The sequence below is a fragment of the Pelodiscus sinensis genome, chromosome 1 (assembly GCF_049634645.1).
Source record: "Pelodiscus sinensis isolate JC-2024 chromosome 1, ASM4963464v1, whole genome shotgun sequence".
In the NCBI taxonomy this organism is placed as follows: Eukaryota; Metazoa; Chordata; order Testudines; family Trionychidae; genus Pelodiscus; species Pelodiscus sinensis.
The window spans coordinates 179,458,824-179,474,441 of record NC_134711.1 but is presented as its reverse complement, the minus strand read 5'-3'; the positions used below and the strand labels follow the sequence as shown (position 1 = coordinate 179,474,441).

The window sequence follows — 15,618 nt, the reverse complement described above, 5'->3', positions numbered from 1 at the left end:
CAGCTTCCAAGGTTCTCAGTTAATGCCAAAAGGCCACAACTGATCATAAATACGAATACACCAATGCCGCCACCCTAAGAGAAAACATAGTAGAGTTCCACTTAATAGAGGTTTTCCCAGAGGGACAGAAGAGTGGTCTCATTGGGTCAGTCCAGATATCTAGCCCAGTATCTTGTCTTCTGACAATGGCCAATGCCAATTTCCCCAGAGGGAAAGAACAGAACATCATCACAAGATTCATTCCGTGTCATCCATTTCTATCTTCTGATAAACAGAGGCTAGGGTCATCATTCCTGCCTAATAGCTATCCTCCATGAATGTATCTAATTCTTTTTCGAATCGTGTTATAATCTTGGCCTTCACAACATCCTCTGGCTAGGAGTTCCACAGACTGGCTGTGTGTTGTATGATGCAATGCTTCCTTTTGTTTGCTTTAAATCTGCTGACTATTAATTTCAGTTGATGACCCTTAGTTCTTGTGTTATGAGAAGTAAATAGCACTTCCTTATCTACTTTCTCTACAGCAGTCATGATTTTAGAGACTTCAATCATATCCCCCCTTAGTCGTCATTTCCCACGCTGGCACTATTATTTTGAAATAAGGACGCCCATGCTTTTCTAGCTGAAGTTAAGTTGAAATTAGGTGTCCTTGTTCCCAAATAATATTTGTATAGTTTGAACCTCCCTGGTCTGGGACCAGTCAGGTCCCAACAGTGCTGGACCAGGGGAAGTCAAAGCTCCAGGGGCTCTGCTTTTCTTCCTTGGCCGCCCCAGGCTCTGCTCTCTCCACGGAGAGGAGGAGAGCCTCTTCTCCTCCCCCCACCCCCACACACACTACTCTGTTGTCACCTGGGTATCTTGTTTTGCTCCGTGGCTCTGCTGCCATTGGTTGGGCACTATACTCCCCCCAGCAACTCCCACTACTGCCCAGGGCTCCACGCTCTGCTTGGCATCTCTGCTGCTCTCCCCAGCAGCCCACTGCCATCCAGAGCTCCGCTCTCTGCCCAACAGCAACTTTTCCATCCAGGGCTCTGCTCTCCTGCCCCCCAGTTCAGCAATGCTACTGAGTCCATGGGGCCATCCTGAAGATGCTGGACCAGGGGTGTTGCCAAACTAGGGAAGTCCAGATTATGGCATTTCAACCTGTACTAACACTTGCACTGGAAGAACAAAAATGTGAATTAAAACCAATTTAGTTATTTTTTTATTTGAATTTATGTTGACAAACCCTAGATATTTGCCCAGCACAAACCATGGAAAAGTGATCTGAAGTAGGGAAGCACTAACACTTGAAAAGCTTATCTAATTCTCATTTATATTCTACATAAAGTTAAGATGCACCTTTGGTCTTCAACATGCACTTCAACCCTAACCCTAACCCTTCCCTCCCTCCTCAGTTCCTTTCCTTTTCCATTATGAGAGGTTCTCTAATAAAATCCTTATTCTGCCCTCCAGTTCCATCCTAGAAAAGGGGATTTTTTCAGAAGCTATTGGGTTAATTAATATTTATGAATTATGTCTCACTAGATATTTGCTCTTAGAAAGATAAACTGACTATCAACATTAACACAAGTGACTATTTAATGTAAACACAAGTATGGGATTCCAATTATTTTCTGTTTCCCTTTGTTTGCTCATTCATTGATTTATCTAACAGCTTAACAGGAACAAATACTCTGCAAATAACAATTTCATTTTACCTTATCATACCTAGAAATGCATTTAATATTAATAGACTTCTTTTCATTAATTTGAATGATAACACTACTTTGGCATGTTTCCCTTACACAGCTCCTTCTCAGACTCCCTGCTTCTCCCCTGGACCTGATTCAGCACATATCACATGACACACTGAAGTAGCTGTACAACTGGGCCATTCCCTTCCCACCTGTTCAGGAGAGCTGTATCATTCCTCTATGGAAAATCCAACCCATCATCTGCCCTACGCACGACATTTTAAGAGGAATAAGGGATCTTCCGGAAAAGGCTTTATTTTCTGAAAGATCCCGTGTAGACTGGCACTTTTCTCCTGCAAAGCCCTGTAGAGGGGTGGAAGGGCTGCCCTCTGAGCCGGAAGCAGAAGAAACCCTCTGGGAGCCATTTTGGGGCCAGCCTAGCTCCGCCCCCTCACCTGACCGGAAGTCAAAGGGCGGGGCTAGGACTATAAGAAGGCTGCCTGGGAGCTCAGTCAGAGGCCAGCCTCCGAGGGAGCCAGAGGCCTGGCTGGAGCTCCTGCCTGGGGAGGCTAAGACCCGGGGTAGGCCGCCCTCAGCCACCTTCCCAGAGGCGGGCCAGAGACTCCCTGCCCCGGCTACTAAGGCCTGGCCCGGCCCGTCAGCTGAACCACTCGCGGACCCAGAGGACGGGACCGCACCGCTGGACCAGCTGGACCCCTGGTGGGTACGGGAACGCCGGGCTGGACAAGCCCCACGGGACACGACAAAGCTCCGACCTCTTAACCCCTGGATTGGGCCGCCAGCCCCTGCGGAGACGACGTGGGCCTCAACTCCCCGACAGGCCGCTGAGGCTACAGGTACTGGGGAAGGGGGGGGGAGACGAGGAGAGGCCCAGGGGGTAGCATGGGCTGAGGACAGCCCTAGGCCAGCAAGTTGCGGGCTGGAGCCCCTGCTGAGCCCGTAGCAGCGGAACGGCTGCATCCAGGGCCCCTGGGCCGGGGCGCAGTGGAGTGGGTGGGCCTGCGCCCCCTGCCACCCACTAACCGGGTGGCAGTCTCCCACCCCCTTGCCACTGCGACAGCTGCACTGCCGGCCCCGCTCTTGAACTAGGAGCTCCTACAGACCTGTGGGTTTGTTTGCGGCCCCGCCTTGCGTTGGGGTCTGGCCAGCAGTTGCTGCCCTGTCCTGCTCGAGGGCCTGGGCATCCGTATAAGGGTTTTGGCACCCGGCCAGCACCCGGACCAGACCTTTTTAAAGGGCCAGGGCTCGGACTACTCTACGGCACGGAAGGGCCATAGGACGGACTAGCCATCCAGTATACCAAGGCGGAGGATCCGCCTCCTAAAGGCCGGCTGGCCTATAACGAACCTTCCCCCGGAAGGGGGAAAAGCTCAGGCTATTGTGGACATTGCCGGAGGGCAGTGTCCCGAAGAGACCGCGCCACCTGCCGGCAGATATAATTCCCCGAGCAGACGGCAGGGGCGCTGTGGTGGAGCGGAAAGCCCGCTACAAGCCCCGAGCCGGAAAAAAGTGGCAGTCATGTTCATGCAAATGCCGCGGGGGATATTTAAATCCCCCGCGGCATTTGCAATTCCGACTTGTCTCATTAGCATCCCTTTTCCGGAAAAGGGTGCCAATGTAGACACAGCCTATATGTGTAAGTTAATGTTTTGGGGAGGGTGTTAATTATGCAGTGCATACCACACAACAAACCAGAAGCTTCTGAGGGGTAGTCAAGTTAGTCTGTAACTAGAAAAACTTAAACTACTAATAGTCTAGTAGTACCTTAAAGACTAACAAAACATGTAGATGGTATCATGAGCTTTCGTGGGCACAACACACTTTTTCCAATGAGTAGAGTATTAGAAGTCCAGATGAAGAATAAATAAGGGAAGGGGGGAGAGGGAAAAAAGGAGAAAAAGATAAGGACTAGATTGTTCAAGTAGTTACAAGAGGCTGATAAGAAAAATTAGCACCGCCATTATTTGTTTGGTTTGGTTGGTTAAGTCATTAGGAGTGTGAGAGCCAGGAGATATCCCTGTTCATTCCATTCTGATAAGAATCAAACTTATAAATGAAATTAAGTTCCAACCCTTCCCTGTGTATTTGGCTTGTGGAATTGGCCTGAAACAGTTAGATGACTTGGAGATCCATTAATGAGTGCCCCAGCCAGAAGAGAACTATAGCTGACTTAATCCTGCTAGAACTTTAACTTAAGGCCAACCTTCCTTGTTTTTTGTGATTTTTTTCTCTTCTTTTATTGAACAACCCATAATTGTGTTGCTAAACACACACATGGGTCATTCTAGTGACCTTTATCTAAACAACCCACTCATTTACAAAAAACAGGACTATGTAGATTGTGCTATGTACATTGGACAAACGTCTCAGACACTTCACCAAAGGATCAATGCCCACAAAACAGATATTAGACAGGATCACAAAGAAAAAACAGTTTCTTGCCATTTCAACCAGAAAGGACACTGTCTCAACGACTTGATTACCTGCATCCTGCTTCAAAGGCCTTTTAAGACTACACTTGAAAGAGAATCCTTTGAACTGTCATTCATGCTTAAATTTGACACTTTACGCCTAAGTTTGAATAAAGACTATAATTATCTTACCCGATAGCTTCCCCAATTACCAGGTTAGGCAGCTGGCCGAGCAGTGGTTTTGAAGAGCTAATTTTTGCACTTAAATCTCTTTGTGGATCTAGCCCTAAACATTTGCAGAATCAGCCCTTACTTGGGAATATATTTTCTTTTAAGCAATTCTCTTTTGCGGTTTGTAATTCTAGTTCTATTTGGGTACTATCAAATTTGTACTAATACTTTGAGTGGCCACTATATTTTGTTACTTACAAAATATATAGCAACTGTAAAAGGATCTAGGTGGATGATTTACAGGCAAGAGAGAAGTTTTAGAAACTATGTAGTTTTCATTATTCTAAGAAGGCATCTCATTCAGTGTTAAGGAAAAGAAGTGATATTCAATGACCATTGTTGCATGACAGCTGAGGGAAGAGCTGGAAAGATTAAATAAACTCATGTATTTAAAGTTTAGAAACAAAAAGAATAAATTCAATTCACTCTCTTCTGTTTGTGAAGAACATTAACTTTTTTGTCCTCATATATTGTCTTGTGATTTCACCAAAAGAAAAATACCCTCGCTAGTGCATTATGGGAGACATTTCTATGGGCTTGTCTTCACTATGCTGCAGATGGATGCTGCAGTGCTCAAGTCACCAGCAGTCAATTTATCGCAGCTGCTTCAACACAATAAATTGGTCTCCAAGTGCTCTTTCATTGACTCTGGTACTCCACGTAGCAATGAAGACGTGACATTATGCAAATTACACATTTTGGCTATGGAGCCTTTGGATAAAGAAAGCAGCATGGACTCACTAGTGTCTTTCCCAAACGTGGCGGAACACTTTGAAAAACATTGCTCTAGGACAGCAGTTCCCAACTGCCAGTCCACAGACCGGCAGTTGGCTACGAACCTGCCTGCCAGGCATCGACACACTGCCAGACCTTGCCCCCAGCTGCTAATGAGCCCCGCCCACTGGTGTTCCTCATGCAGCAGGGTAAGTGGCCTAGGGAGCAACCCGATGTACTGCAGCTGAAGTCATGCCGCAGTGAGGCTGTCCCTATTGGGGTGGCCTCACCAGGACCCTAGTTCCAGCGCCGGCATGGATGGGCAGCTACAGCACTTGGCTGGGGCCAAATGCTGCTTGGAGCCTGGCTGCCGCAGTGCTCAGCAGCAGCCCAGCACGCTGCAGGCTCCAGCACAGCCCTCCCGCCATTCAGGGAAGCACTCTGTGCTCAGTTGGCGGTTGGGAGGCAGAGGCATGAGGGAGGTGGGGCAGGCACAGGTGCTCTCTAAGAGGTGGGTGGGGGCTGACATCCAGAATAGAGAGCTGGCACTGAGGGGGTTCTAGGAGTGGGGCGAATACTGAGGGGGCTAAGGGAGCAGGGCTGGCACTGGGGACAGGGCTAATATTGGGGACCAGCAAGGGGGACTTGGGGTGATTGGGTGCAGTGAGGCTCTGGAAACAGGAGGCTGGCACTGCGACATTTCGGGCAGGGAAACTAGAACTAGGGAACTCTGAGGGCAAGAGACTGTCACTGCGAGAGTGTTGGGTGCAAGGGACGCTGGGCTGGTGCTGGGGTGGTGGTGGAGGGATGAAGGGCTGTAGGGATAAGGTCTGGCTCTGGGGACCAAGGCTTTTTATACCGTGGATCAGCAAATCCATTCACAAACTTTTGGCAGACTAGTAACATTTTATTTGCATATTCAAATATTCATTATTGGCATGATGAATATTCAAATATGCAAATAAAATGATGCCAGTCCACCAACAGTTTGTGAATGGGTTTGCTGGTCCCCGGTATAAAAAAGGTTTGGAACCACTGCTTTAGGGTACATATTATTACTTGTTATGGATCATGAGGCTGCTGAAAATGTTTCATGTGCTTATACCCTACAGTGGAATTCTTTCTACTTCCTGAATCTCATTTGGCCTGGTGCATGGTTGGTTAATCAGGACATTTGGGGCTTACTTGCCCCATTAAAGTCAAAGGGAATCATCTGAGTACAACTGCAAAATACCCGACGTGGGATGGAAAATACCTGGAACAGCCAGGTTTGGGATGATGTAAATTTGGTGATGCTACTCTGCCCTACAATTTTAGCTTGCTTCTGCCAGAGCAGTCCCATAAAATGGGTAACCTCAGAGGGAGCGAGATGGCATTTGAGGGAAGAAAATGAATTGTGAGCTGAAGAAATGTTTCCTGGATGCCTGGGTAATTGAATATCTCCTCTGTAGCCACTGAAAAGGCATGAGACTGAGAACAGCAGTGTGAACTTCACAGTGACCTGTAAATGCACTCTCATCCTGACCTGGAATGACCATTTCTCCTTCGAGTGGTCCCCATGGGTGCTCCACTCTGGGTGCTGGTGCGTCCTCGCGCCGGCGACCAGAGACTTTTTCTAGCTGTTTCTGCCACGGTGCGCAGGTGCCGTGGCCCCCTCTAGTGTCGTTGGGACTGAAGGGACGCCTGCGCGTACGCGGCTCCTCAGTTCCTTCTCTACCATCCTCGGCAGCAGACAGAGCCCTCTGTTTGCCTTATTTCTGTGGGAAGAAAAACAGTTAAATTCTTCGTTTTTTCCCCTAGTTACCTCATCAACCAAGTTTTCGAACCCTCCCCCCCCCACTAGTTCTTTAAAAAAAAAATTCTCTCGTTGCGGCTTGCCGCTTGTTCCCCAACACTTCATGCCCGGCTCGCCGGGCTTCAAACGGTGCGAGACATGTCGGGATGCCATGCCGGTGTCCGACAGACATTCCGCCTGTATTAAGTGTCTTGGGGAGGCACACCAGACGCAAAAGTGCCCGCATTGCTCTAAATTGACAGGGAGGGCGCGCCGTGACAGAGCCAATAGACTGAGGACTCTCTTATATGAGAAGTCGCTCCGTCCCTCCTCAGAGGACTCGCCTTCCTTCTCTAGACCGCCTCAGCCGACAAAGGCTATGGAAAAAGACCAACCGCCTACCCACTCCTCTTCTGCGGGGTCAAAAACCGGACTCTCTCCGGCTCCAACTATATCCTCGGCACCCTCAGCATCGCGGGTGAGCACTGAGGACACGCCGGGAACCTCTGGTGCACCGCGATCTAAGACGCAGGCACCGCACAAGAGAGCTCATTCTGAGCCAAAACAAAAATCAGCGGCACTGACCGCTACGGTGCCTAAGCCGTCCTCGGCACCGACGGCACCGTCTAGAGAGCGCTCGGCACCGAAGCAACACCAAACGGCACCGGGCTTGGCACCGAAAAGGGCCCGTACCAATAATCCACCTCCTAGCACTTCGGTGCCGGGACGCACGTCGGCACCCACATCTCCAATAACGACGCCGTTACCACCGAGACCACACCGCTCGGCACCATCCCAAAGCTGGAGCTGGTACCGATCCCCGGTGCGGAGCCACACCTTTTCGGCACCGTCGTCCCCGGGTTCCTCTATCCACTCAGCGAGATCTCACCGCTCCTCGGCCGCTTCTTGTTCAGCTAGTGACATCGGCACCGAACCCAGAAGCAGGTTCTCGTCGCAACATTCTAGCCCGGCTCACAGACCTCCATCCTGGCAAATGCCTGAGGTTCAATATGCATACCCTTCCCCTCCGCATCCATGGTATCCACAGCAGTATGCCTATCCACCCCCACCATATGCCACCCAATTGCAACCCTGGGTCTCACATCCAAAGAGGACTCACCATCGACCCTCTTCTACCACTTCCAGGCCACCTCCAGCCTCACCTCCTGCCACCACATTGGCCACAAAGCCGAATTCTCCAGCTCCTTCAGACAGTCATGACTCCCTCTCTGAGGGCGAGACCAGATCTCCGCTACACAAGTCCTCCTCCTCCCCAGACGAAGCGGTCATCACCGATGCCCCACCGTCGGGAGACGATATGAAAAAGTTCCAAGAATTGTTTAAAAGAGTTGCTGTAGCCCAAGAAAAAGATCTTCAAGAGGTGCAGGTCAAACAATATCGACTCCTTTGCACGCTTCAACCCCCAACTGCTTCCAGAATTGCCATCCCTATGGATGAGGCCATTATGGACCCGGCTGACAATATTTGGCAGACCCCAGCGTCCGTCACTCCAACAAATAAGAGAGCAGACCGCAAATACTTCATCGCTCCAAAGGATATGGACTTTCTTTTCACCCACCCACCCCCTAACTCCCTAGTAGTGGATTCTGTACGTCACAAGGGTAAACAACCTAACCTAAGAACAACCCCACAGGACAGAGACCACAAAAAGGTTGACATTATGGGCCGAAAGGTTTATTCTTCGTCCACATTGCTCCTTAGGGTGGCCAATTACACTGCTATGCTTGCAGACTATGATCATGCCAATTACTCAAAGCTCCAGGACCTCCTCCTACATCTCCCGGAGCATAAACGGCCAACCCTGCTTAGTATTATGCAGGAAGGCCTCACCATTTCCCGCACAGCTTTGCAGTCCGCTATGGATGTGGCAGACACCGCGGCTCGAATCACGGCCTCGGCGATAGTGCTCCGCCGAATGTCATGGCTACAAGCCTCCGGCATACCTAGGGACCTCCAACAAAAGGTCGAGGATTTACCCTTCGATCGGACCAACCTATTTACATCTAAGACCGATGAGGTGTTGCATTCTATGAAGGACTCCCGTACAACCCTTAGGACCCTAGGAATGTATACTCCCCCATTTAGGAGAACCAGATACCAGCCTTACCAATGACCGAGAGAACCGTTCCGCCAACAACCCAAATATGATTTCCACAAGCAGAGATCCCAGCGTCGTAGACCACAACGACAATGACAACAACAACAACATGCCACACCCCATCCAGCAAGCAGCAGGTTTGAAGGCCTGGTCGAGAGCCAGGAAGCCACTCCGCCGACCCTCCCAACTGCTACCCTTCAGTTCCACCACCCCCTCCGAGCATTTTTCCACCAATGGTCCCTCATTACCTTGGACAAATGGGTCTTGAACTTAGTCCAATCTGGCTATGTCATCCCCTTTACCTCTACCCCGCCCAACCACCCTCCTACCCCATCCCTTTTCAGGGACCCCTCTCACGAAGCCGTACTCCTGCAGGAGGTTTCACACCTCATTCAACTGGGTGTAGTAGAACACGTACCAACACAATTCCAAGGCCGGGAATTCTACTCAACGTACTTCCTAACCCAGAAGAAGACAGGAGGTTGGCGCCCCATCTTAGACCTCAGGCGCCTCAACAAATACATTGCATACCACCGTTTCAAGATGGTTACCCTCGCAACTATCATTCCGGCACTCGACCAAGATGATTGGCTTTCGGCTCTCGACCTTCAGGACGCATACTTCCATATTACAATTCATCCTGCTCACAGACGCTTCCTCCGATTTACAGTGGGTACCCAACACTACCAATACAGGGTGCTCCCATTTGGTCTCTCCACAGCCCCCAGGGTATTCTCCAAAACCCTATCGGTCGTAATGGCCTTTCTTCGACGCCAAGGCATCATAATATTCCCATACCTGGACGATTGCCTCATAAAAGCTGCATCTTTCGACGAAACGAAGGCCATGACAGATACCACAGTAGCCCTTTTACTCAGTCTCGGGTTTCACATAAATTACGGAAAATCCACTCTACGCCCAACACAGAGACTGGAGTTCATAAGTGCCCTCCTCGATACAATCGCAGCAAGGGCCACTCTTCCCAAACACAGGTTTGTGATAATCTGCGACCTTGTCCGAGCAACACAAGAGGTACCTACTGTCACGGTCCGCCACTGCCTCAAAATCCTCGGACATATGGCCTCTACGACTTACGTTGTCAGTTTGGCCAGACTCCACATGAGACCTCTTCAGTCCTGGCTCGCAGGTGTGCAGACCCCTCAGGGACCAAATCTCCGAGTACATCACTATCCCACCACGCATTATCAATTCCCTGCTCTGGTGGACAATTCCTCAAAATATGCTACACGGCATTCCCTTTCAACGTCCAACTTCCACTCTCACCCTTATAACAGATGCCTCACTCATGGGATGGGGAGCTCATTTGAGAAGCATCACAGCCCAAGGCAAATGGTCATTTGTGGAGCAAACACTCCACATCAACTTCCTCAAATTACGGGCAGTCAGATATGCATGCCAATACTACATTCAACATATAGCCCACAAGACCATCACCATTATGACGGACAATACCACGTGCATGTACTACATCAACCGTGAGGGTGGTGCCCGTTCCCCTTCCCTATGCTCGGAAGCTGCCAAATTCTGGACCTGGTGCCTCTCACACGGGGTCACCCCTTCCGCTGTATATCTTTCCGGAATACTCAACGTCACAGCAGACGCCCTAAGCCGCATGTTCATGGACCAGCACGAGTGGGAGATCGACAGACACGCCCTCACTCCGATCTTCTTCCACTGGGGCCAACCGGAAGTGGACCTCTTCGCCACAAAGAGCAATCGAAAGTGCCACCTCTACTGCTCCAAGGGAGCCCTGGGGAGAAGTTCCCTCGGAGACGCCTTTTCCATCACATGGGACGCCTCCCTCCTGTACGCCTTTCCCCCTCTCCCACTCCTACACAGAGGAGTCCTGGACAAGATCAGATCAAACCAAGCACGGGTGATTCTAGTGGCACCTGCGTGGCCCAGACGAACATGGTACCCTTACCTCCTCAAGATGATGGTAACGGACCCATATCCCTTCCCTCCACATCACGACCTCCTCTCACAAAACCACGTTCGAACCCTTCACCCAGACGTCCCCAAGCTGAAGCTCCACGCTTGGCTCCTTCATGGCTCCAAGATGCCGAAACTGCCTGCTCAGAACAAGTGAGACACATACTAATTAATAGTAGGAGACGTTCCACCAGGAAAACCTACTGATACAAGTGGACGCGTTTCTCCCAATGGCACACTCAAACCCATGCAAGCCCACCACATCTTGCTCCTGTACATACCTTATTGGACTACTTACTCTCTCTGAAACACTCCGGCCTAGCACTCAGTACTATCAAGGTCCATGCTGCGGCCATAGCAGCTTTTCACCGTTCTCTACAAGGCACTTCCTTTCTTGCTGACCCACTGACCAAGCGTTTCTTCAAAGGCCTGCAGAACACCTTCCCTCCAGTCTGGCCACCAGTCCCCATTTGGGACCTGAACCATGTCCTTAAGAGCCTCACAAAACCCCCGTTTGAACCAATTGTCTCATTTGTCCATGAAAGTGGCTTTTCTCGTCTCCATTACCTCCAGTAGGAGGGTGAGTGAACTTGCAGCCTTAATGGCTGACCCCCCCATACACTGTATTTTTACAGGACAGGGTGATACTCCGACCCCACCCTAAGTTCCTACTTAAAGTACCCTCCCCCTTCCATGTGAATGAACCCATACACTTACCTGCCTTCTTTCCGAAACCACACACGGAACCGATCCAGACCGTGTGGCACACTCTCGATGTCCGACGAGCACTGGCATTTTACATAGATCGCACGAGACCCTGGCAAGCCTCGCCTAGACTTTTCATCTCCTATGCTGAAAGATCTAAGGGACAAACAGTCTCATCTCAGAGAATCTCTAAATGGATTACATCCTGCATTAAAACCTCTTATATCCTATATAACAAAGACTTACCTGGACCTATCACAGCTCATTCCACTAGAGCGGTAGCTTCCACGACCGCTTTTCTTCGTAATGTTCCATTGCAGGACATTTGCAACGCTGCTACCTGGTCATCTGACCACTCGTTTGCGCAACACTATGCTCTCTCCGCCTCGATAGCATCTTCTACGGTGGTTGGACAAGCAGTGCTATCCACAGTTACTACCACACGGCTCCAAACCCACCTCCGCGAGCCGACAACTGCTGTGTAGTCACCCAGAGTGGAGCACCCACGGGGACCACTTGAAGGAGAAGAAAGAGTTACTCACCTTGTGCAGTAACGGTTGTTCTTCGAGATGTGTCCCCATGGGTGCTCCACTACCCTCCCTCCTTCCCCTGCTTGGAGCCTGATACTCTGGAGTGTAGAGAAGGAACGGAGGAGCCGCGCGCTCGCAGGTGCCCCTTCAGTCCCAACGACACTAGAGGGGGCCACGGCGCCTGCGCGCCGCGGCAGAAACAGCTAGAAAAAGTCTCCAGTCGCCGGCGCGAGTACGCACCAGCACCCAGAGTGGAGCACCCATGGGGACACATCTCGAAGAACAACTGTTACTGCACAAGGTGAGTAACTCTTTCTTCTGAGGATGGGGAGGTAGTTCAGTCCCTTTGCCTATGTAGTTTGTTTCTTATTGGATGTAACAACAAGTATCAAATTGTTTTTAAATCTTGATTCTTTTCTTGAAATTACAAATAAATAAAAAAATCAAGATGTATGTTTTATGAAAATGTTCACAAAAACGACTTTCCGTTTGATAACCACTTCTATTTGTAACTTTATGGTATCGACATTTTAAAAATCCAAGGCACAGTCTCCCTATTTAAAAGTGAACAGTTTCTTGGATTGAATATATTATAGACTAATTAATCCTGTTTTAATGGTATAACTTTTGATAATATTGCACTCATGTTTTGTATCCTTTTATATAAAGGTCAATTGAACAAGTAGGCAAGGATTGGAGGATAGAAGATGAAAAAAATGGTGTAGGGAGATACTAAGATCTATATGATAGTTACTGCTAATTGAGTAAACAATGTAGAGAATATAATGTGTTATGATTTGAATAACTGTTCATTCCCTCTACATAATACTACCATTACTAACTGATATCGGTTAAATTAAAATAAAGTCTGAATACTTAACTGAACCTTAAGTTTTATAGGTGCATATTAATTAAATTTTATATTTTTATCTCTAGTAAAAATTTTATCTCTCATCTCAGTTCAGCCACAGTTTTAAGTTCTAAAACATTTCCAGCATCACAATTCTGAATAGTTTGGTATATGATCCATAATATTCATTAGAGAAGGTAATTATCTTTGAACTTTTTTTCATTTGCAACTAGGTAACTAGCCATCTATTGTGTGAATGGTGTAGTAAGTAAGTAACTAAAATATCTTCATGCTCTAGAATGTGAATGTGTGTAAGTGCAAATTCAAAGGAAAATTCTTTTAATAGAAATGCTTCTGTCCTGTCCATAATAGAACATTCAACTTTGCATTGTAATTTCTTTTTGGTATTAACAAAAAGCCTAAAAACCTTTGAAACAACTGTATTGTAAAAATGTGTTTGGTACCTACACTGACAGACGTGCAACTATTCCCAGATGACATTAGATGAGAAAAGATTGAAGTACATGCAATTTTTGGCATCATGTAAAAGAAAACCTTAATTTTAACCACAGATTTTCCTGTGGTGCTTAGTTCTAGCATTTGATGCGGAAGCAAATGGTCTTGCATGTCTTCCCATTTTACATCACACTATACAAATATTTTATCGATGGTGTAACTTTGCATAAGTCCTAATATCCATTACTCCATTTAACATTACAGATTTTTACACATCAAACTAAGGCTTTGTCTACACAGGCAAGGTTTGTTATAGAAAAGCGCTCTTTATCAATAAAACTGCATGAGCGTTCACACTGTAACTTGGCTTTTGTTGGGAAAAACAGAAATTTTCATCAACAAAAAACTTCCAGCTCCATGAGGGACTTTTGTCTTTTCCCCTCCCTGTGTTGTTGACAACATGCATTGTGGACACATTGAGGGATTTTGTCACTGATCCTGGCCTCCAGGAAGTGGCTCATAATTCCTAGCCAATTTGGTCAATAGTTTGAACTCCACTGCCCTGCAGGCAGATGACCAGCTCTCTTCCCCACCTGCTTGCAAGCTCTGTGAAATTTTAATCCCATTTCCTGCTCCTTGAGCACCTGGGTCCCCTATTTTCAAGCTGGCTCAGTGTACACTGGTGTCATGGTGTCTTCCCAGGTGTCCATGCCTGGCCATCACATCAAACACTCTCCTGCTTTGACCACCATGAAGCTGTTATATCTGATCAGTGTATAGGGAAAGGACTCTGTCTAGTCCTAGCTGTGAGTGATCCATAGGAACTGGGACACATACAGGCACATTTCTCAATCCTTGTGTGAAAAGGGGCATAAGCGGGACACTCTGCACAGCGGAGTAAAGATTAAAGAACTGAGACAAGCCTATCATAAGGCCTGTGAAGAGAACTGATGCTCAGTTGCTTCAGCAAACCCCACCATTCTTATAAGGAATTAGATGCAATCCTTGGCCTACAGGCAGTGCACAGAGGAAGTAACCTGGGGATGAAATGTAGACGAAGATGTTGAGGTAGACAAGGACCAGGGCTGCTCCTGGGGTCTTTGAATGTATCGGGCAACAAGAACTATTCTCCACCGCTGATGGACATAGCCAGTTTGAGAAGCTGCTTTCCAGGGACCAGGAAGCAGGGAGGGAGGCATGGGGTAAGTGGTTGTGGAGTGCAGGGCCGAAGGCATGGAAAAATAGGAGGGTGGCTGTGTTTCTGTGAGCTGCATGTATCCTTCCAGGGTAGCTAATGGATATGGCCGAGCAACATGTTGATACTTGCCGTGATCACAACTGGATCCCGCAGAGAGAGGCAATTGGAACTTTTCTGAGGAACTTGTACATTTTCTGCCACAAATTCCATGGCAGTGCAGATTTGTCCCATCCCCCATTGTAGGACACTAGCTCGTACCATTCATTAATCACTTGTGCATACCAAAGCGAAACACCGGTGGGCTGCATATGGAGCAGGGTGAAAGCCACTAACCTGGAGAACTTGTGTCCTGGTTTCCTTGCTTACTCTGAGCAGGGAGATGTCTGCCAAGGTGTTACCCCCCTGTGGAGAAGCATAGCATAATTAGAGCAATGGTCCTGCAAAGGGAATTTTCTGTCCCCGGCTAGAATTTCTTTTGTTGGTATGCACAGCTGCCAGCTACCCTCACCCCCTCGCTCACCAGGATTATGGTGCTTACAAGGGTCAGTGGGGAAGCAAATGGAATTGTTGGAAAAGGGGTTTGTAAGTTAAATGTTCGAATCTAGAACTTGATATTAACAGACTCCTTTATGTGAATTGTGCTGAACAGCAGAGACTTTGATGTCCCCATCATGGAGGATGTTAGAGAGGTTGCAATAGATAAGGAAGTGGCCTGAAAAAACAGGTAGGATTTGGTTCGTGACATGCTAAAACAATCATAGAGTGAGTGCAGAGGCAGGAAACAGTGCTTTGGAAAGGGAGCTTTGGAACTGCAAGGACAACCAGGACTTCGCCAGACAGCTACACAACAAACGATCAGGGTGATGGAAGAACAGATAGAGGTCTTCAAGGCTATGTCTACACTCACGGCTTCTTGAGCGAGAAATATGCAAATGAGGCTAAGCGTGGAATATTGCTGACCCCTATTTGCACACCTAATG

The 15,618-nt window shown here is 48.3% G+C and overlaps 1 long non-coding RNA gene across 1 annotated transcript; it reads right to left on the bottom strand.

Moving 5' to 3' along the window:
* Window positions 1–6,030: 6,030 nt before the first annotated feature.
* On the bottom strand, window positions 6,031–15,041 carry LOC142826943 (uncharacterized). The gene is made up of 4 exons (XR_012901226.1): window positions 14,972–15,041; window positions 11,617–11,760; window positions 10,892–11,039; window positions 6,031–6,810 (listed from the first exon to the last, which is right to left on the bottom strand). It is a non-coding gene; the product is annotated as an uncharacterized LOC142826943 (long non-coding RNA).
* Between the last annotated feature and the right edge of the window lie 577 nt (window positions 15,042–15,618).